The 22,367-nt window shown below is 42.0% G+C and overlaps 1 pseudogene; it reads left to right on the top strand.

Moving 5' to 3' along the window:
- Nucleotides 1–22,367, top strand: part of LOC114270058 (dammarenediol II synthase-like) — a 127,417-nt pseudogene that overhangs the window by 88,549 nt on the left and 16,501 nt on the right.

Genomic DNA, 22,367 nt, shown 5'->3' with positions numbered 1-22,367 from the left:
TTCATATTTTGTAGTATTCAATTAATTATTTTTTTAAAATTTTTGTATAAATTTTATACTTTTTAAGTATATCATGATTAAGTGAATTTAGAAAAAAAAAATGATTAAATTATTTTTAAAAAATCACTAAAATATAAATTGAAAACTTAAAAAACAGTTTTTGAAACTTTGAAACTAAATGCGTTGGAATGTGAAATTTTTTTGAATTGTTCATTGACTTTACATGTATTTTGATCTTCAATTCACAGCTTAAAAAGGAAAACAAGAATATTGATCTAAGCATGCCACCAATGAGAGTAGGTGACAAAGAAGAAGTGACCTGTGAAGTGGCAACAACTGCTTTGAGAAAAGCTGTTAGGTTAAATCGAGCCATTCAAGCAAGCGATGCTCACTGGGCCGCTGAAAATGCAGGCCCCATGTTTTTTACGCTGGCAGTGGTAGAGACCACTAATTTAGTGGCTCTAAACTCACTATTAATGAGGTGACAAAGTAAAAAAAAAAAACAAAAAAAAAAAAAACAAACAAACAGACACAATACATACTGTGGCAATAGGTGAGACCCACTATCACATTTTTAGTGTAGCTCTGAGCTCTCACTCATTTTCCTTTTTACGACTCCCCTTGTAAGTGTTTCTCTTATGTCACACTCAATTTTTTTTTTTTTTAAATGTTAGAAATCTTAAATATTTTATCAAATATTTCACATGAGTGTGAGACCTACATCATGTGGATCACACGTGAGACATTTGGTAAAATATTTGAAGTCTCTCTCTTTTTTCTTTTTTTTTTATCGGTTTTTTATCGATTTGGAGAGTGGCTAAAAAATTTAAAAATTATTATGAGTTATTATTATCATTTTCTCTATTTTTATGTATGTCTTTTCATTAAAACGTGAATAAATTACAAGTACCATCTTGAAGTTTGCTTAAAATATGAATTGTCACCTGTGGTTTGAAAAATTACAAATACCTCAATGTTAGAATTTTTTATTTAACAGGATTAATTGAAAAAGTGAAATTTCTAACTGTTCACCTATACAATAATAAAATTATCTGAATTATTAATTGAAATAAAAATTTAACATTATTTAAAACTGTTAATTAATTTGATGATTTATTAATAAAATGACTTATTTATTATGAAATTAGAAACTTTAGGAGGCATAATGTAATTTCTAGAGCCACAGGAGGTAATTTGTAATTTAAGTAAATCTCAGGAGGTATGTTTGTAGTTTACCCCAAAAACATTAAATAAACCAATTCCCAAACACCCTCTTAATTTCATTTGCAGAAAAACAATCAATATAAATCAATGGGAAGTTTTATAAATAGTAACAATTAAAATTATAAACTTTTTTATGAATGTGTATTTCTTTTTGACATCCACTGGGATGTAATTACCCTTTTTTTTTTTCAACAAATTTGATTTAGAGTTTTCAAAAATAAATTTTGAGTTTTTAATTAAATTTTTTTATTTTTAATTATTTTTAAAAATATTTTATTCACTTTTATTTTTTAGATCCACTTAATCTTAATATACTTAAAAAGTATAAAATTTGTACAATTTTTTTTTAAAAAAATTCATCAAATACAACAAAATACGAAAATGTATTGAATTTTCATTTTTTTTTTTGTGTATTTGGTGATATTTTTTTAAAAAATACAAATATTATACTTTTTAAGCATATCTAGATTAGGTGTATCTTAAAAAAAAATGTGTAAAATATTAAAAAATTTCATTAAAAACAAAAAATAAAAAATAAAAAACTCAATTTTCAAAAAAAAGAAAACAGTGTAAACGAAACATTAACACTATTTGGTAATGTTTACAATTTTTTTTTAATAGAAAACATTAATATGTTGAATTATGATTTTAATTTACAAAACAAAACAAAATATATATTTGGTACACATTTTAAAAACTTGTTTAGAAAGAGGTAGGGCTGAGTAAGGAATCCGTGAAATCCGTAATCCGGTCCAGTCCAGTCCAATCCAGTAGATTTGGATTGATTTTTTGAATCCGTAGTTCGGTTCCGGATTGAAAAATTAAAAATCCGTAGTTCACGGATTGGTTCCGGATTGAAGCCCACGGTTTCGGAATAGAACCGATCCGGACCGTATACAAATAGTCTATATTTTTATTACACACCATTCTCCATAGTATCTTCTCTTATTTCATATAAAACTTAAATCCAAACCTTAACTCGCATAGACGTCCCCGAACGCCCCGAGAGGACGAGTCCCGTGTTTCGTTCGATATTGGGCTCATTACAGCTCAGGACTCTCAAATTGTCACGGTTCTTAATCTGAACCAAAGAGTCCAAATCCGGCAAATCGTTTTGAGAAAACAGATTTTGAAAGAAGTGCCAACATGGACTGCTTTGCCAGATACAGAGTCGCCACCAAAATATTTTATTTTGGAGAAATTTAGGAAACCCTGACTCGTTTGCCTAAGGCCACGTGTCCGTCATCACCAAAGTTGCCTCGGCTCGGGAACTTGGGTACGATTGGGGAAGGTCACTTCGTGAGCACCCCCGCTCGCCCGATCAAAGATCGGCGTCTACTAACCATGATATCTATTTTTGAAAACATTATGTGTTCTTATTCCGGTTATTAGCCTAGATTACTATGTGATGCACACAGCATACAAGTATAGACTGGATCGCCTGAATTGGAACAAAACATTTCATGTTTTTTTGTTTGAAAATGGTTTGATGGTGTTACCTGCAAGTAGGCTAAGACGTGGATTTGCCACCCTCGGGTGGGCTTAGAAAAACATGATTTTGCCACTATCTAGTGGGCTTAAAACACACATTTGATGAATTGTTTCAATTCAAATAACCCAACCTTCACCCACAGGCATTCAGGCAGTTATATCACATAAGCACATAGCCTCATGGTAAGCATACTATTCATGGCAGTCACTCACACGCATGCAAGGATGCTAAAGCATAAAACTTACCGAGTACTCCAAGCCAAAAAAGAAGCTAATTAGAAATCCATGCATGATCCTAATTATACAGAAGTGCCTAATGCAACACATGCAAAAATGCAACTATAACAGGCTCGGCTATTCTAAACATGGCATATGAAATGCTACAGCTAACATGTATTCAATTTGGAATTGAAAATACAATGCAGTTAGTATGATGCGCCGAGCCCGGTGCATGCAATACAAATGAATGAATGTAAACATGCTATCATACTGTATGCTAATTGAAACGTGCCCTAATCTAACCATCATAAGCTGGTAAATAAAAGGGAGAAAGACGTGGGATTGGAAGACATACATCACACACACGCACACTTATTACAGTTGTGCCCTCGCGCAGAGGGTCCGAATAAATAGTACAGTCCAAATAATACAGTCCAAATATATACAAATTCCAAATTAATTTACAAATTAACTAAGAAAAATAATAAACTGGCATGTAAGCCAGGGACTGCCTTGACTCTTCTTCAGATGATGGATGATGCATGTCTGGGCTGCCTTGCGTGAAAATCCACTGGGATGCCCCAATTAGCCTCTGTTTCACAATTACTCTTGGAAAGCGCGCCAAGCTCCAGAAGGTTGCTAATTCTTTATTTGCTGCAACAGAGAGCAGAAAAGGGGCATAGCAATGTATTTTCACAAATGTATGCATGCCTCGATCCTCGTGCCACCAATCACGCATCTTGATGCATGATGGCCGAGGGGTCGAATTTTGCAACTCAATATAGAATGAATGCACATATAAACACAACAAGACCTAACTCCATCATGGATAATCCGGAGTGTCGGTGACTTGGAATTGAGACATGTTCCGTCACTTGGAGTACGAAACGTACCTCGTTTCCCGTGCTCGGGCTAACCCCTATCCCAAGCACGATGCAATATGCATGATATGCATGAAATGCAACTAAGATACAACCTAGCATACACAATGCTATGAAATGGCATACACGATGCACGAGATAACATGGCATACACAATGCGCTAACATACAACCTAGCATACGCAATGCTATGAAATAAAATGGCATACACAATGCACAATGGACTTACACCAACACAAGTGGACCTCAGCCACACTCACATAAGAGGCCATGAGATGAAAATGAGACAACTCGAGATGTGCGCACGCATGCACGCAAACCGAGGACCGAACCTAAGGCACCAAATGCCACTCTAACAAGACATGGCAAGGTATGAAATATGGTATGCAAACATGCAAATTTCAGGGCTAAAATATGACCCAAAACAGCCCCGAATCATGAAAACATGGCACCCGATGCATAGAATGGAACCCGAAATGCAAAACTAGGCATGCGCAATGGCCTATAGCTATACAAAACATGCACTATTTGATCATGAATCATGAAGAAAGATTCAAGGCAGTCCTAAAAAAAGTATGTTTACAGTTTTAAGGAAGGCCAAACAGCGAACACAAATGGGGCTAAACCAACATACAAAAATGGCCCTAAATGTGAGATAAAGAAGCAAGTCATGGCTGCTGGCCTCAAACCCGAGAGGGCCCTTGAACAAAGTTTAAGAGAGGCCCAAAAAATGATATTTTCCAGTTGGTGGCCAGACCCAAAACAGTGTACAAGAATGCTCAAAATGCTATGCAAAATAAGGCCAAAAAGAGAGTTATAACACAAAGTATAAAACGGATGCCTCAAACAGTGAAAGACCCTCAATAAAACATGAAGAAGGGGCCAAAATAAGTTCATTTGTAGTTCGGACCAGAGCCCAAAAACAGAAGCATAAGAGGCTAACAAATCATGCAAAAATAGAGCCAAAAGAGAGATATAAAGGCAAGTGGAAAATGAAAGCCACAAAAAGTGATGAGCCCTTCAACAATATTGAAAAAGGGCTCAAAATAAGATTCTTTACAGTTTATGATATGCCTCAAAACAATTTATACATAGGCCAAAAATACTACACAAGAAAATGGCATACAAGAGAGGCAATGAAGCAAGTGCAACAAGGAGGCCTCAAACAATGAGAGGCCCTTAAACAAACATGAAAAATAGCTCAAAATAAGCCTATTTCCAGTTAGGGTCGGAGCCCAAAACAGCAAGAAAGTATGGCTAATGTATTGAACAAAATAAAGCACAAAAAAGGATAATAGGGACTCACCCTTGAAGACTAGTCTTGACAGCCTCTTAGCTTGAGTTTGGTGGCTCCTTAGCTCTGGAAAACAACTTCAAGTGGCTACAATGGGGGTTGGAGGTATGGTGCTAGGTGGTGGTGTAGAGAGGGGTGTAGGAACTTGAGGGTTTTGGAGCTTGGAAATATAGAGAGAGAGAGAGAGATACAAGGCAAGAGGCTTGGGGAAATTTTGTAACCCTAATAACAGAGCTGGAGCTGCTGTTATATAGACAAAAGAGGGGGGGAAAAGGGGGGAAAATGGAGGGAAAACAATCCAAGTTTCCCTCAAAAAATGCAACCCCCCGGATACGCAATCTGGGGGAAAAGAGATACATATTTGGAATGTGCCTGCAGCAAGGAGCATTGCCGGCCGGTTACTGAGGTTGCAAGTGGCCGGCCGGCTACCTCCCATGGCCGGCCGGCCAAGGGTCAAAAGGTTCAATGAGAATTAGTGGCCGGCCATATCAAAAAGGTAGCCTCTGATGTGTGCACAACACAACCAAGTGGTTAAAAACTGGAGACAATGAACCAGGAGAGAGAACAACCCAATTTTCAAAGGGGTTCAAAAGGCTCAAAAGCAATTACTGGCCGGCCACCAAATATTGGTGGCCTCCCAAATGTGAACATCACAAATATGGGGTTTAGGGTGCAAGAAAATGGCCCAAGGGTGGTCAACATTGGCTTTAAAGTGAGGAAAAACGGGCGACGGAGGGCGATGTAGGGATAAAGTTGGCTGACAGAACAATTACTAGCCTTCCACCCTTCTACGGCCTTCTTACCAATGAAACAGAGGTCCCTGCCAAAAATGAACCAAAACCGATGCAAAATGAAGGTTCGGAGGCCGAAACGCGCAGCCCGAGGCCCCGAAAACTGGCTGTTAAGCATCGGGAGTGGTGTTCGACCACGAAGTTGGTTTCTCGAGCCACAGTGTCCCTCAAAAGGGAGCAAATAAGATGTATGCCAAAAACCGGGGCAAACAGAGGTGGTTAAGCGGTCCCGAACCAAGGCACACGGCCAACGGCTCCGAAAAAATCGAAAACCGGACTCCAAACGGGCAAAATGGCCTACGACCACGAAACGTAGCCTACGGCCACTGAGAGATGGTCTACGAGACCTCTCCCTCCCTTTGGGAAGAGAAAACAAAGCCTGGTTCGCAAACCGAGGCAAAGCATGAAAGAGTCCGAAAGTTCGGAGGCAAGGCTCGCAGCCGAGACTCTGAAACTTCTGAACGAGCACGATATGAAACATCACCAAGCGCTCAATCGGTGACGTCTGAGTCTTAAGGTCGGTCAAAAATGGGGTGTCTACAGTTGCCCCTCTTTGACAAAGCTCGAAAGTCACACGTGACGGGAGTGAATGTCAAAGCCCAGAGACGACCCATTTTTGACAAGGCCGAAGACTTAGACAAACAGGCACGATAACAAAGATGTGCCCTCAGGCATGCCCGCAGGCAACGGGCGAGATACAAAATGATATGCAGGAAGATTTTGATAATTAGACTTATACGCTACGCGAAGCCGGTTTGAAAATTGGACTTACACGCTACGCGAAGCCGGTTTGATAATTGGACTTATACGCTACGCGATGCCGGTTTGAAAATTGGACTTATACGCTACGCGAAGCCGGTTTGATAATTGAGGATTCATGCAATGCACTGTAATGTAGTGGCTAAAATGCAATGTAATAGCTAAGAGGTAAAGGTACCTTACAGGGGCAATTGGCAATGACTTACCTCATGCTGCTGGGGATCTCCCGCTTCTTCTTGGTTGAACTGCAGGTACTACTTTTCTCCCTGACTATGGTCGCAGCTTTCCCTATTCTCCAACAGGGTGACAGACTAGGTTGGATCAGTATCCAGAATTGAGGCGCATACAGATGCTATCTCAATCTATGGGGCTGTCATACAGATTTCAAGCCGAGGATATACCCCTGGGTATTTAAACCAGACTTTAGTCTCGAAAATCCCGAACCTTTGTGTTCTAGGCATGAGCCATTCGAACTCTAGTTTCCATCGTCTCAGTTGGTCTCCTAGGAACTCACCGCAAACACAGGCAGGTGGCTATACCAGACCACCAGAAGTCGTTCGGGCACGACAAACACCAAAGGAATTGCACCTTTAGAGGATTTAAGGTCTCCTAGACCATGAGAGTGCATAAAAAAGTACGATTGAGGTGCGCAAAATAGCGCGACGAGATGCATGTACAATGCAAGACTTAGCACACAGCTTACGACATAGCATTCCATTCAGTTGGCACACAGCTAACAGCACAACACTTTGTTCGTTTGGTCCACCGCTCACAACACAATATTCTGTTCATTTGGCACGCAGCTCGAAACACAACACTCTGTTTAATCTGGGCACACAGCTCTTTTGGGCAGACAGTAGATCTCGGGCACACAGCGCATTCTTCGGGCACGCAGCTCATTTTTGGGCACACAGCTATTTCTTCGGGCATACAGCTCATTTCTGGGCACACAGCTCGTTTTTCGGGTACATAGCTCCTTCTTCGGGCACACAGCTCGTTTATTAGGCACACAGCTCCTTTCTTCGGGCACACAGCTCGTCTCCGAGCACACAGCTCATTTCGGTTTGCAGCTCAAGCACTTGAATTTCTGAACACCCAGCTCATACTCTTTGTCGTGATCGCGCGGCCCACACTGATCGAGAGTTGAACACGCAGCCCAAACACTGATTCTCTAAACACACAGTCCAAATTGAAGGTGAACACGCAGCCCACACTGATTGAAAGTTGAGCACGCAGCCCAAACGCCGATTTTCTAAACACGCAGTCCAAATTGAAGGTGAACACGCAGCCCACACTGATTGAGAGTTGAACACGCAGCCCAAACATTGATTTTCTGAACACGCAGCCCAAATTGAAGGTGGACACGCAGCCCACGCTGATTGAGAGTTGAGCACGCAACCCAAACACTGATTTTCTGAACACACAGTCCAAATTGAAGGTGAACACGCAGCCCACACTGATTGAGAGTTGAACACGCAGCCCAAACATTGATTTTCTGAACACGCAGTCCAAATTTAAAGTGAACACGCAGCCCACACTGATTGAGAGTTGAGCACGCAGCCCAAACATTGATTTTCTGAACACGCAGTCCAAATTGAAGGTGAACACGCAGCCCACGCTGATTGAGAGTTGAGCACGTAGCCCAAACACTGATTTTCTGAACACACAGCCCAAACTGAAGGTGAACACGCAGCCCATACTGATTGAGAGTTGAACACGCAGCCCAAACATTAATTTTCTGAACACGCAGCCCAAACAGAAGGTGAACACGTAGCCCATACTGATTGAGAGTTGAACACGCAGCCCAAACATTGATTTTCCAAACACGCAGTCCAAATTGAAGGTGAACACGCAGCCCACGCTGATTGAGAGTTGAGCACGCAACCCAAACACTGATTTTCTGAACACGCAGCCCAAACACTAATTTTCTGAACACGCAGTCCAAATTGAAGGTGAACACGCAGCCCACACTGATTGAAAGTTGAGCACGCAGCCCAAACATCGATTTTCTGAACACGCAGTCCAAATTGAAGGCGAACACGCAGCGTACACTGATTGAAAGTTGAGCACGCAGCCCAAACGCCGATTTTCTGAACACGCAGTCCAAATTGAAGGTGAACACACAGCCCACACTGACTGAGAGTTGAACACGCAGCCCAAACATTGATTTTCTGAACACGCAGTCCAAATTGAAGGTGAACACGCAGCCCACGCTGATTGAGAGTTGAGCACGCAGCCCAAACACTGATTTTCTGAACACGCAGCCCAAACTGAAGGTGAACACGCAGCCCATACTGATTGACAATTGAGTACGCACCCCAAACATCGATTTTCTGAACACGCAGTCCAAATTGAAGGTGAACACGCTGCCCACACTGATTGAAAGTTGAGCACGCAGCCCAAACGTCGATTTTCTGAACACGCAGTCCAAATTGAAGGTGAACACGCAGCCCACACTGATTGAGAGTTGAGCACGCAGCCCAAACGTCGATTTTCTTAACACGCAGTCCAAATTGAAGGTGAACACGCAGCCCACACTGATTGAAAGTAGAGCATGCAGCCCAAACATCGATTTTCTGAACACGCAGTCCAAATTGAAGTTGAACACGCAGCCCACACTGATTGAAAGTTGAGCAGGCAACCCAAACGCCGATTTTCTGAACACGCAGTCTAAATTGAAGGTGAACACGCAGCCCATACTGATTGAGAGTTGAACACGCAGCCCAAACATTGATTTTCTGAACACGTAGTCCAAATTGAAGGTGAACACGCAGCCCACACTGATTGAGAGTTGAACACGCAGCCCAAACATTGATTTTCTGAACACGCAGTCCAAATTGAAGGTGAACACGCTGCCCACGCTGATTGAGAGTTTAGCACGCAGTCGAAATTGAAGGTGAACACGCAGCCCACACTGATTGAAAGTTGAGCACGCAGCCCAAACGTCGATTTTCTGAACACGCAGTCCAAATCGAAGGTGAACACGCAGCCCACACTGATTGAAAGTTGAGCACGTAGCCCAAACGCCGATTTTCTGAACACGCAGTCCAAATTGAAGGTGAACACGCAGCCCACACTGATTGAGAGTTGAACACGCAGCCTAAACATTGATTTTTCTGAGCACGCAGTCCAAATTGAAGGTGGACACGCAGCCCACGCTGATTGAGAGTTGAGCACGCAACCCAAACACTGATTTTCTGAACACGCAGTCCAAATTGAAGGTGAACATGAAGCCCACACTGATTGAGAGTTGAACACGCAGCCCAAACATTGATTTTCTGAACACGCAGTCCAAATTTAAAGTGAACACGCAGCCCACACTGATTGAGAGTTGAGCACGCAGCCCAAACATTGATTTTCTGAACACGCAGCCCAAATTGAAGGTGAACACGCAGCCCAAACACTGATTTTCTGAGCACGCAGTCCAAATTGAAGGTGAACATTCAGCCCAGACTGATTGAGAGTTGAGCACGCAGCCCAAACATTAATTTGCTGAACACACAGTCCAAATTGAAGGTGAACACGCAGCCCACGCTGATTGAGAGTTGAGCACGCAGCCCAAACACTGATTTTCTGAACACACAGTCCAAATTGAAGGTGAACACGTAGCCCACACTGATTGAAAGTTGAGCACGCAGCCCAAACGCCGATTTTCTGAACACGCAGTCCAAATTGAAGGTGAACACGCAGCCCACACTGATTGAGAGTTGAGCACGCAGCCCAAACACCGATTTTCTGAACACGCAGTCCAAATTGAAGGTGAACACGCAGCCCACACTGATTGAGAGTTGAACACGTAGCCCAAACACTGATTTTCTGAACACGCAGTCCAAATTGAAGGTGAACACGCAGCCCACACTGATTGAGAGTTGAGCACGCAGCCCAAACATTGATTTTCTGAACACGCAGTCCAAATTGAAGGTGAACACGCAGCCTACGCTGATTGAGAGTTGAGCATGCAGCCCAAACACTGATTTTCTGAACACACAGCCCACACTGATTGAAAGTTGAGCACGCAGCCCAAACGCCGATTTTCTAAACACGCAGTCCAAATTGAAGGTGAACACACAGCCCACACTGATTGAGAGTTGAACACGCAGCCCAAACATTGATTTTCTGAACACGCAGTCCAAATTGAAGGTGAACACGCAGCCCACACTGATTGAGAGTTGAACACGCAGCCCAAACTTTTGAATTTCTGAACACGCAGCCCATTTTTGATTGTGAACACGCAGCACACACTTGTTGAAAGTTGAACACGCAACCCAAACTTTTGAATTTCTGAACACGCAGCCCATTCACTTTACTTTGAACACGCAGCTCATATGCTTCATGTTGAACACGCTGCTCGCACACTTCAATTCTTAACACACAGCTCATATACTTCATGTTGAACACGCAGCTCACTCATTCCTCTTCTGAACAAGCAGCTCACACACTTCAGTTCTGAACACACAGCTCATATACTTCATGTTGAACACGCAGCCCACACATTCCTCTTCCGAACATGCAACTCATATACTTCATGTTGAACACGCAGCTCACACATTCCTCTTCTGAACACGCAGCTCATATACTTCAGGTTGAACACGCAGTTCACAACTCCTCTTCTGAACACGCAACTTATATAGTTCATGTTGAACACGCAGTTCACACATTCCTCTTCTGAACACGCAGCTCACACATTCCTCTTCTGAACACGCAGCTCACACATTCCTCTTCTGAACACGCAGCTCATATACTTCATGTTGAACACGCAGTTCACACATTCCTCTTCTGAACACGCAGCTCACACACTTCATGTTGAACACGCAGTTCACACACTTCAATTCTGAACACACAGCTCATATACTTCATGTTGAACACGCAGCTCACACATTCCTCTTCTGAACACGCAACTCATAAACTTCAGTAGTCTTTTAATTTTGAACACACAGCTCATTCTGAACCTACAGGATGCGATGACGGAACTTGCAAAAGTTGAAACAAACTCAGATGCCCGACCTCTTCCTCTTTTCCTTTTGCTTTGAAGTTTGGAACCTATATAGCTTCAGATGGGTTCTGGCTTTACTGTTCCCACATGGCTCGGGTTGAACCCTGCGTTTTTTTTTTGAAAGAACAAAATCTTGTTTTGCACAAATGTGGAGAACGACACGGCACTCTGAGCACAAGACAATTTTTTGAAATTAAGAAATGTGTTCTTAACTGGGCATTGAGCCTACGACTGAACATAGCGAAAAAGACTGAACAATGAAAAAGAAAAGGTAAACAACCTAAACGCATCGAGACACACTCGGAACGACTCAAAGCAAGAATCGAGACAAACAAAACAAAAGACATGACACACAGACGTGTTACAAAGACGAGAGACCTCTCAGTACGCGAGGAGCCAGTTTCTCCGGGTATTGTTTCCCACCCTTTCTCATTTGTGATTCTCACATCACTCAGCCCTCAGGCTTTGTTTTTGCTGAAAAAGCCCTTTTCCTCACTTTTTCTCTCAGCGCACATCTCTCTATTCTTTAATCTCTCATTTTTTTATCCCTCCCCTGGGTGGTTGATGGATGAACAGGAAGTTGTGGGCTCACGCCCAACATAATCAGCTCGCGGCTATTTCCTTCGGTGACATCTGTCGATGCGCCGGATGAGGGAATGGAGCATCTTGATCCATTCCAATTCGTGCTTCGCACTCGGCTTGATACCTCGCTGCTTGGAGGATGTTGAGAGCTTTCAGCCTTTTTCTGCTAACTTCAGTTGTGCCCTCTTCTGGAGAATATGATGCCCTTTCTAAGTAGAGTGCCTTTTCTGGCAAGTATTTTGACAAAAGGGAAAAGACAGAACACCTGACTCAACTGTGCCCCCTAGTTCATCATTTTGACCATTTTTTGTTTTTGCTTTCTACTAAAACAGTTTTGACCAACATGAGAGTTAGATTAACGCGCTTGTTCGATTTTCTGATTTAAAATCATGCAAGTTAGGCTATGAGCACTAAGAGTTTTCCTTTCTTGGGTCCAAGAAATGGTCCAGTTTTGAAAAATAGAGAACTTTTCGAGAAGATTAGTCAACCTCAGTAAAAATTCTCAAAAACTATTTTTGCAAACGACCACTGCTCAACGAGCACGGAACTCGCTCTTGAGGTGCACAACTTCAGATTCGAAGGAAAATTGCCCCTTGCTTGAGGGGAACTGCATGGCAACGGAAAGTTGCCCCTTGTTTGAACGGCACCGCGGCGCATTGAATGGCAACGGAAAGTTGCCCCTTGTTTGGATGGCACCGCAGCGCATTGTAGGCAGTCCTCAGAGTGACGAACACAACCAAATCCTCAGATACAGAGAAGACAAAGATGACCAGAACCATCGCATGGACACAATCGATTTGTTTTACGGCTGGACTTCAGAATGAAGTTGCCTACGTATCCCAGAGATGGGAATCAAGCCTTATGTAGTTCGGGGTTAAGGTACACTCGGGTATTTAACCTCTCCTTTGCGCTCTAACATTTGCCAAGGCCGCCCTTTGTGGGTTTTCAACCTCGCGAGCTAAGTTTTTCTTCTTTCTCTTTTCAATTCTTTTCTTCTTTTTTTTTGATATTCTTTTTTTTTGCATTTTTCTTTTTCTTTTCTTTTTGCATTTTTTGTCTCGCTCTAACTTTTGCCTGGGTCGCCCTGCTGGGTTTTCGGCCCAGCGAGCCTCTCAAGGGTAAAAGTGTAGCTTGGTCCATGTCAAATGGTTCTGAGATCTCGAATCCGTCTGAATCCAAGAGAATGGCTATTGTTCGTTGATGATGTAGGAGTCTATCCAATGGGGGGGGCTGAATTTGCCCCTAGTGTTGTAGATCGGAACTCAGTTTTTCTTCAGCAATACTTTCTTCTTTCTTCCCCTCTGGGATTTGGCATTCTTGCCGATCTTTGTTAGCTTGAGAAACATCCCAATTTTTTTGACTCTTCAAGCACATCTAACAGTTTTGCCCCTAGTTTGAGGGCTTTTGATCTAGCTTCGTAAGCTTCCTTTGAAAACACTTGATCTTCTTGATCTGACTTTCCTTGCCCCTAGTCCGAGGGCTGCTTCGAATCTGGCCACGCAGGCCTCACATTATGGTTGACCTTTGAACTTTCTGAGGCCGAGTTTGAGGTTTGAAAGCAAGGGGTCGAGTCTCGAGGCTGAGAACGATCCTAGGCTGCACAATCTCAAGAGTAATTCCACACAGGTCTTCGCAGGACCGCGCAAAATATTTTTTGAAATCTTTTAAGAAAGCGACTAGTCGCTTGCGCTGAAGACAATGTAGAACCAATCTGGATCAAGCCAGGATCCTTCTCAGTACTCACATTAACAAGCATGATCTCATTCATTAAGGGCTTAGCACGCCTCTCTTTCTCTCAGTTGATCAAATTTTTACAAATCCCGAGGAATTCCTTCCTCTTTGTTTTCACCACAGTGTTAGAAAAAGTTTTAAAAACTTAGGTCAATGCAATGAGTTTAAGGCACAGAAAAGACAGAGTTCTTAGTCAAATACTGCCATCTCATTTGGAACTTCTGGCACAACTGGCGCACGGCAGAAGCAAATACAAGAGCGTGAAAATTACCGCTGTTCCATTCAAATTTGTTGGTGTAACTGGCTCCAAGCAAGAACAGATTCAAAAGAAAGCAAAAAGACAGACACAAAACAAAATGGTGATGCCCGAGGTAACACCCCCGGATTCACCCGACCTTTGTACAACAGGACTGACTCGATGCAACAAGACAGACTCAAAACAAAACTACAGAACTGACTCAACACCCAAGTTAGAAACTACAAGACTAGCATTCGCAAATGCTCAAAATAGTGCGTGCCATACGTCGCATCCGAGATAAACCGCGCGCCACCCGCAGGTGGTCCAACCCCTGATCACATACTTGCATTATCCTCGAAATCCACCAACCCGGTGGTGACAGACTTTGCCGAGCTTGGAGGAAGGATGACTTCATTGTCAATCAAATCTTGCACTTCGTGGCGAAGACAGAAGCAGTTGTCGGTGCTGTGACCGGTTTGTTGATGGTATGCACAGTAGTCAGCTGGGTTGTGTGAGAGAGGGAGGTTCTTTGGTAATGGCTGCGGCTCTAGGGGCTTCAGATGCCCTTCCTTGACGAGGATTTGAAGGGCCTTAGACAAAGGCATGTAGAGGGCATGGAAGACCCTGCGACCTCGGGGCGGATACTTCGAGGCTTGCTGACTTTTGCTGGGCGCACTCGAAAAAGGGTCGGCAGGTGCTGCCTTGGCTCTCTAATCTTTTCTAGGTGCAGGGTTAGGATTGGAAGGAACTATTCTGGTACGACGGTCCCCATCTCGATTTTCCCTCTGGCTTAAACTGCTCTCGGCCTGAGTGGGGAAGATGTCATCCACAGTTTTTACAGCAACAGCGAACACCTGCTGTTTATTCAATCCTCCGGCTTTCAAAGCCTCAACAGCCCACAGGAGTTGTTCGTAGGGATCAGTGTCCACCTTCATCTTGTTCTTACCACTCGCCTTGGCTTGGTAGAAGGTTTGAGTTGCTACATCAGAGCGGAGCCCCGTTGTTGTCGACATGCCATTGCCGGAACTTGGGATGGCTTCAGGTTGGCTAAGTTCGATTACAATTCGTCCCAGTAGCGGGGGCTCCTGCGGTATGAAATTTCCAGCATACGATGCATTTGGCGGCGGAACTGACATTCTGCAAGTTATATCCGCCACAGATCTTTGAAGGTCACCAATCATTCCCATCAACTCGAATGTGGTGGGCTCACGGGTTTGAAATAACTGGGGTTCCCAGATCGGATGTGCGGCAGGTGACCTGGGTGGGTGTGGCACTTCAACATCGGTATCACCCTGCAATGTGATTCCTTGGTCCAATATGGCTGCCATAACCACAATTTCTTCCGAATTTTGCGTCATCACGAGTTTTGCTGAACTGAACAGAGGTGATATGACTGGTGACTGACGTATCAGATGGACCGGGCTGGTGACTAATGAATCTGAAGAACCGGTGAGCCTTTTCCTGTCTTGCCTCAGCAAAGGAGAACACTGGTTGCTCTGAACTGAGTCTTTGAACTGAAAGAGAAAACATGCAGCATCTCAGCCCAATCCCACCAATACAGACATGAATATAACTGAATAACTGTATTCGACCACTGATCACTGTTCCCAAAATTACTGTCCCCAAAACTGAACCTGATACCCGCAGATATAACTGACTCCCAATATGTTGAACTGGTGCCCGCAGGCCCTTGATACCCAGAAACACTGAACTGGTGCCCGCAGGCCTGATGCCCAAACTTGTAAACCCTGATACATGCATTCGTATAGAGACGCACTCTAAAAGCACATAACAAATAAGTGAGAGCCAAAACACCCCTATGTTGGGGTAAGGTTTCCCTGTCTTATTTTGTCAGGAGCTAGGGTTTCACTATGCACGCAGCGGTTTCAAACAACCTATCGGGTAAGCAACCTGTCCTAGTTTGGAATGGTCACTAGGTCGAATGGTCAAAAGGGTGCCCCGATAAAACCGGGGTTTGTGTTCCCATACTGGCAGAGCCCACAACCGGTCAGCCTTATGGTCATGCCTTGACAAGACAAGCCTCCGGCAAACTGTTCAGGAATAGCAGATGGCAAACACAGTGTCCTAGGCGCACCAATGCAAATGCAATGCAAAGAAACACATAAGTGTAGTCAAAAACAGATATCATGAGTTCGAGTCAAGTTCTCTAAATCCCCAGCAGAGTCGCTAGAAACTATAGACGTCCCCGAACGCCCCGGGAGGACGAGTCCCGTGTTTCGTTCGATATTGGGCTCACTACAGCTCAGGACTCTCAAATTGTCACGGTTCTTAATCTGAACCAAAGAGTCCAAATCCGAAAAATCGTTTTGAGAAAACAGATTTTGAAAGAAGTGCCAAACATGGACTTCTTTGCCAGATACAGAGTCGCCACCTAAATATTTTATTTTGGAAAAATTTAGGAAACCCTGACTCGTTTGCCTAAGGCCACGTATCTGTCATCACCAAAGTTGCCTCGGCTCGGGAACTTGGGTACGATTGGGAAAGGTCACTTCGTGAGCACCCCCGCTCGCCCGATCAAAGATCGTCCTCTACTAACCATGATATCTATTTTTGAAAACATTATGTGTTCTTATTCCGGTTATTAGCCTAGATTACTATGTGATGCGCACAGCATACAAGTATAGACTGGATCGCCTGAATTGGAACAAAACATTTCATGTTTGTTTGTTTGAAAATGGTTTGATGGTGCTACCCGCAAGTAGGCTAAGACGTGGATTTGCCACCCTCGGGTGGGCTTAGAAAAACATGATTTTGCCACTATCTAGTGGGCTTAAAACACACGTTTGATGAATTGTTCCTATTCAAATAACCCAACCTTCACCCGCAGGCATTCAGACAGTTATATCACATAAGCACATAGCCTCATGGTAAGCATGCTATTCATGGCAGTCACTTACACGCATGCAAAGATGCTAAAGCATAAAACTTACCGAGTACTCCAAGCCAAAAAAGAAGCTAATTAGAAATCCATGCATGATCCTAATTATACAGAAGTGCCTAATGCAACACATGCAAAAATGCACCTATAGCAAGCTCGGCTATTCTAAACATGGCATATGAAATGCTACAGCTAACATGTATTCAATTTGGAATTGAAAATACAATGCAGTTAGTATGATGCGCCGAGCCCGGTGCATGCAATACAGATGAATGAATGCAGACATGCTATCATACTGTATGCTAATTGAAACGTGCCCTAATCTAACCATCATAAGTTGGTAAATAAAAGGGAGAAAGACGTGGGGTTGGAAGACATACATCACACACACGCACACTTATTACAGTTGTGCCCTCGCGCAGAGGGTCCGAATAAATAGTACAGTCCAAATAATACAGTCCAAATATATACAAATTCCTAATTAATTTACAAATTAACTAAGAAAAATAATAAACTGGCATGCAAGCCAGGGACTGCCATGACTCTTCTTCAGATGATGGATGATGCATGTCTGGGCTGCCTTGCGCGGAAATCCACTGGGATGCCCCAATTAGTCTCTGTTTCACAATTACTCTTGGAAAGCGTGCCAAGCTCCGGAAGGTTGCTAATTCTTGATTTGCTGCAACAGAGAGCAGAAAAGGGGCATAGCAATGTATTTTCACAAATGTATGCATGTCTCGATTCTCGTGCCACCAATCACGCATCTTGATGCATGATGGCCGAGGGGTCGAATTGTGCAACTCAATATAGAATGAATGCACATATAAACACAACAAGACCTAACTCCACCATGGATAATCCGGAGTGTCGGTGACTTGGAATTGAGACACGTTCCGTCACTCGGAGTACGAAACGTACCTCGTTTCCCGTGCTCGGGCTAACCCCTATCCCAAGCACGATGCAATATGCATGATATGCATGAAATGCAACTAAGATATAACCTAGCATACACAATGCTATGAAATGGCATACACGATGCACGAGATAACATGGCATACACAATGCGCTAACATACAACCTAGCATATGCAATGCTATGAAATAAAATGGCATACACAATGCACAATGGACTTACACCAACACAAGTGGACCTCAGCCACACTCACATAAGAGGCCATGAGATGAAAATGAGACAACTCGAGATGCGCGCACGCATGCACGCAAACCGAGGACCGAACCTAAGGCACCAAATGCCACTCTAACAAGACATGGCAAGGTATGAAACATGGTATGCAAACATACAAATTTCAGCGCTAAAATATGACCCAAAACAGCCCCGAATCATGAAAACATGGCACCCGATGCATGGAATGGGACCCGAAATGCAAAACTAGGCATGCGCAATGGCCTATAGCTATACAAAACATGCACTATTTGATCATGAAGCATGAAGACAGATTCAAGGAAGTCACAAAAAAAGCATGTTTATAGTTTTAAGAGCGAACACAAATGGGGCTAAACCAATATACAAAAATGGCCCTAAATATGAGATAAAGAAGCAAGTCATGGCTGCTGGCCTCAAACCTGAGAGGACCCTTCAAAAAAGTTGAAGAGGGGCCAAAACATGATATTTTCCAGTTGGTGGCCAGACCCAAAACGGTGTACAAGAATGCTCAAAATGCTATGCAAAATAAGGCCAAAAAGAGAGTTATAACACAAAGTATAAGGCTATCATAGAGCCATTCATTTCCTTCCTCATGTGCTACAACCGAGAGACCCACATTTTCCTTACTGGCTCCCAACTGCACTGCTTCTGCATATGGCCGATAGCCTATGTTTGGTTGAACTTTTTGGCCTATTCGCCACCGAGATCCTCCATCCTCTCTTCCAGGTCCTTTTCCAATTTACGCATCTTGACCTACCCTGACACCTGATGTTTCCTTTTGAAACTTTGCTATCTTTGCTTTCAAGGCTTTGTCGTTACACCATAACCCATTAGCTTTTTGGATTGCCACTTCAGCAGCTACAGGACAATCATACCTGACAAAACCAAACCTTGACCGCGTAGTTTTCCTTAACTTGTTTGGAATGAATACATCTCGAACAATACCAAACTTCATGAATAGATTATTGAGCCCCTTCGAGCTCGTGGATGTGGGAATATTGTCCACAAAGATTGTATAAACACCAGATCGACCTCCATCATAGCTCTGAGAGTGCCTACCCCTGCCATACAACACCGATTTCCATCCTCCTCATGCTATCGCCATTGAATTGAAAGAGTCTTGTGCTAGTTGCTTGAGGTTGTTTGATGGAGTGAACGTCTGGTAATAGATCTTAGATATCTCAAGCATACCTATGCTTTGATGTCACTTCTTCTAAACATAAACCTTACCAATACATGCATATATAGGGTTGAATTATCAACCAATGCGACATAATGCAGATCATCATCCTGCACATAAGTGGAGCAATTAATACAATCCTAACAGTAGAACACAAAAAGGAGTTGCTTCGCTATATCTATCTTCATCAAGTATATATTACTAAAGATCCAAACATAATTTTAATGTTCAGTATCAAAGTTGTTTATAGGCCAAATGTCTAAACTATGTCAAATACCTGTCTTATGCAAAATGATGATGGCGGATGGGGATTTTTTACAGGGGGCCATAGCATCATGTTTGGCTCAGCACTTTGCTACATTGCTCTGCGTTTACCCGGAGAAGGGCCTGATGATGGCGAAGATAGGGCAATGACAAAAGCCCTAAAATGGATACTTGACAATGGCGGTGCAACTAGGATACCCTCATGGGGGAAAACTTATCTCTCTGTAAAATTAACACATTCTCATTAAAATATACTCCTATATTTTTCACTAAATAAATTTCACCGTTCATTTTAATTTCTTATGTGGATCCACACAACAAACACTATGCATAAATGCAGATCCACCCTATCTAGAAAATCATTATATATCACTCAACAAATCTATAGCCTAGATTTTAACTTGGTAAGATGTGAGTCATAACTAAATAAATCTAATCCACACACCCAAAAAGTTTTCAAAATTTGAAATGTGTGAATCATTTATTTTGATTGTGGCCCATCACATCAAGTTCAAATCTATACCATAGATTCAAATTCTAATTTTTTTTGTTTTTGTTTTTGTTTTGTTTTGTTTTTTTTTTTTTTTTTTTTTGGGAGGGGGGGGAGGGGGGGCACATAGCATTTTTGTATAGTATTGGATAGATTTCACTGTTTTCACATACACCTCACCATATATGTGTAAACAAAAAAACAGTGAAATTTAAAGGTGATATATGTAGATACATGACATTTATTAAAATTGAATTTTTAATTAATTTTTTCTTTACATAGTATTTTTGTATAGTATTGGATAGATTTCATTGTTTTCACATACACCTCACCATATATGTGTAAACAAAAAAATAGTGAAATTTAAAGGTGATATATGTAGATACATGACATTTATTAAAATTTGAAATTTTCATTAATTTTTTCTTCTATTTTCTACAGGTGCTCGGAGTGTATGAATAGACAGGTTGCAACCCACTGCCCCCAAAATTCTAGCTTTTCCCTTCATTTTTGCCATTTTACCCAGGTGATTAAAGGACAATTTATTGAGGGTTTTTTTTTTCCTTTCATTTTTACTGGTTGTTTTTAACAACAATAATATGATTTTGTCCTTTAACCTGAAGAAAATATGTTAAACATTCCCCATTCTTCTATTTGAAACTATCATTTTAGTGATCTAATAAAAGGATGAAGCCTAACATTTATACAAAATCTGCTAATTTGTTTGAGTCTGACTCTCCTCTGGACAACTGAATTTGTTTTACTAATGATCATTAAATCGGTTACAAATTTTCCAAGTTACATAATTTTGTTAGGTCCGTAATTAGGACTACACACTTAAATGAGTGAATTTCCAGTAAAGAATCAACTGAATAAACTTGTATCTTACTGTTTGGTCCCAAGTCTAACTCTATCCATGTTCAAAATGCAGCAAAAATGTGGTGTTATTGTCGGGAGACTTACATGCCCATGTCATACTTGTATGGAAGGAAATATCATGGACCAATCACCGATCTTGTCAAGTCATTGAGACGAGAAATTCACACCAAGCCATACGAGGAGATAGATTGGAATAAAGCGCGTCATGACTGCTGCAAGGTTAGTGTGAAATTTACTATTAGTGCAATTCTAGTATAGAACTAAATTGTTGTACATGTTCAATCCAAACGAAACCTATATATGCCAAATTGTAAAATGCAGGAGGATCTCTACTATCATCATACCTTCATACAAGATCTCCTTGGGATAGTCTTCATTATCTGAGTGAGCCGATCATTAATTGTTGGCCCTTCAACAAGATAAGAGAGAGCCCTAAAAAAAACAATCAAGTACATGCGTTATGGAGCGGAGAGTAGTAGATACATTACCATAGGATGTGTCCAAAAGGCAAGTAACATAAACAAAATCAAACGAGTTTATGGGTTTTAAGGTGTTTCAAATTCTTTAGATTGGTTGTGTGAAATGAGTCTAATATTGTTTTTGTTGCAGAGTTTGCAAATGATGTGTTGGTGGGCAGAGAACCCAACTGGCGATGAGTTCAAGCTTCATCTTGCCCGAGTTCCTGATTACTTGTGGCTAGCCGAAGATGGAATGAAAATGTAAGTTTGTGTCATAAAAATCTACAACTTTGGTTATAGTGAACAGTTTCCTACTAAAGTAGGTTTTGGGAAGGACATGATATACATAGACTTACCCCCGTTTTTTTGAGGGGCTGTTTCTGTAACTTGAACGTGCTTTACTATGTTAGGATTTATACCACATCCCACCAACATAAACGAAAGCACACTTACGCACACACCAATGAGAAAAAATAATCACTCACAGATTTACGTGGTTCGGCCCAAATTGCCTACAGCCACGGAAGAGAAAGTTTTCACTATGAAAAAAATAAAGAATACATGTGAGATGGTCAAAACACTCAAAATCTACACCATTACCCGAACCCCATGCTCAAGGGTAGTTAAGCCCTTGCTTACCCTGTGCCCACGATACTTTTTCTCTCACCTCTTACATCTCTATTTTTTTCCTCACCTCAATTTCTCAATCTTTCTCAAGAAAACCCTATTGTCTACATGACTATTTATAATAGTCTACCCATAAAAATCCTAGTTCATACAATTAGGTAAACCAAATTCTACACATATTAGGTTTCCTAATAGATTTCGAAC

Source organism: Camellia sinensis, chromosome 9 (genome assembly GCF_055761805.1).
Source record: "Camellia sinensis isolate YWXY chromosome 9, ASM5576180v1, whole genome shotgun sequence".
Classification (NCBI taxonomy): domain Eukaryota; kingdom Viridiplantae; phylum Streptophyta; class Magnoliopsida; order Ericales; family Theaceae; genus Camellia; species Camellia sinensis.
The sequence above is the reverse complement of the archived record's forward strand: the minus strand, read 5'-3'. Positions and strand labels throughout refer to the sequence as shown.